The sequence below is a fragment of the Micropterus dolomieu genome, linkage group LG02 (assembly GCF_021292245.1).
Source record: "Micropterus dolomieu isolate WLL.071019.BEF.003 ecotype Adirondacks linkage group LG02, ASM2129224v1, whole genome shotgun sequence".
NCBI classification, from domain to species: domain Eukaryota; kingdom Metazoa; phylum Chordata; class Actinopteri; order Centrarchiformes; family Centrarchidae; genus Micropterus; species Micropterus dolomieu.
Genome location: NC_060151.1, coordinates 17,042,111 through 17,044,250, shown reverse-complemented (window position 1 = coordinate 17,044,250; position 2,140 = coordinate 17,042,111).

The following is a 2,140-nucleotide window of genomic DNA, read 5'->3' as shown; positions in this document are numbered from 1 at the left end:
TCTGACTCTGTTCCTTTCAGCTGTCTCTTTGTTTTAAAATTAATTTTAAGCTATTCCAGGCACTGCAAATCTTAGGATTTGTATCACATGACTCATGACATGTGGTCAAAATGTATTTCTAATTTGAGGTTTATGGCAAAAGTATGATACCTAGATGGGACATAAAGTTATTGCAGCGGCACAAGGACAAAAATAAGTACAGATACACAGAAATTTTTTATACTACACACAAGCAATTCAAATTCAAGGCAACAGTGTGATTATTAGTAGCAAAGTCAGCAACAGCATAGGCTACATCAGAATAATAAATAATAATAATAAATAGTGATTAAGAATAATTTGTCTTTATTAATATAATAGAAATATAATATAGTATATAATGTATAAACAAAAATAAAACAGAATAACAAAATATATAGTATAGTATGTAACATAGAATACAGATAGTATATTATATTAAAGAATACATAATAAATATAGTATAATAAATAACAAAATAAATAAGTCCAACTGCGAGACATTGGAGTGGGAGGGTAGTTTGAGTGTCCCGAGTGTGCCAGACTCTGTGGAAAAAACAAATCAGAGCCTATATTTGTTTAGATTTTTTCAATTATTTTTGTATTTTGCATCTTTTACTGTAAAAACACGAGTTAAGTGAGTAAAATAATAATTCTAATAAAATAGTTCTGAAGAAACAATGTGCCAATAATTCACCACAATTACTGTGGTTGTAGTTGTGCAACTGAAATTACCTTATTTGTTATGCTTGACAGCAATTATTTCAGAAAGTGATTGATAATATGGACTGCAAAATTAGTTTTTCATCAGCTCACACTGTGGCAGCACATTGTATAAAAACTGTTTCACAGATACATTACATTTTTTTTTACTTTCTTTATCATGATGATGGTGATGATGGATTTTAAATAAAATCTATAATGGTTTTTGGTGTGAAAGAACTGGTAACATTTTATTTTATTATGTAAGTGTAAACCCACACTGCTTGAAGGAGAGAGCAGTAAAAAAAACAACACTCAGTAAAACTGTAACAGCAAGTCTTTAATCTTCTAGACTTTCACCATTTTTGAGTATGTATGTTCACACTAGAAAAGCAACAAAATTAGTTTTTAAAACTTCTCTTTAGTCAGGGAAGTTTCACCAAAACAGTCAGGCTCTCATTTGCAGTGTCAGATTCACACCTGGAAGCAGCCACTAAAACCCCACAGTGTGACTTAAATCCATCCATTATCTATACCCGGTTCCCAGATGACATTGGGCGAAAGGCGGGGTACACCCTGGACAGGCCGCCATTGTGGCTTAAGTCATGTATTCTAAAAACACCAGATTTTTGAGTGAAGTGTTGATTTACATTATTGTACCACAAGTGAAATGGGAGAGCTCCACGCAGTTGCAAAAATATCTAATGAAATAAACTAGGAACATAAACTAACTACATGTTCTGTACAAAACAGTAAAGTGTGTAAAACCATATTTATGCTAAACATAGTTGTGGTATATCTTAGACTTTTTCTAGTAAATTACTGAATAAATTTAATTCTTCATGACTAATTATTATTCTACTAAAACAACTGAACTGCCAGCCATGCTGCAACCACTGCCAGTATAATAAGTCCAAAAGCAGTATGATCATTTTTAAATATACAATTAGAATTGTACAATTACTGACAACCCGGTCTCACTCCCAAGTCGTCACATATGGACGCTTGGTCAAGAGCCATAATCGTCAGTTTGTGACGCAGTAGGGATCCCTTTGACGTCATAGTTCGTCGTATTGAGGGAAGCCCTGTTGTGTCAGTTTTTGATGGTAAAGGCAAGTATGATATTTAAGAGAAAAGACGAAGTAAGGAGGTGATTGGGGTGGATAGAGGGCCAGAACCCGGACCTTGAAGCAGGAGAACAGGGTTTGTGTCCCGTGCGAAACAAAACATTAAATGTTTTTATTTAGGCGAGTGAGGTAAATTGACATTAATGTTAGTTAACTTAAGTCTTAATTGACATACATAGCTATTTTAACCCAAACTATGATCTTTTCCTAGCCTTAACCAAGTAGTTTTGCTGCCTAAACCCAACCAAGTACTTTCTGTGCCTAAACCTAACGAAACTGCAACGTTTCACGACT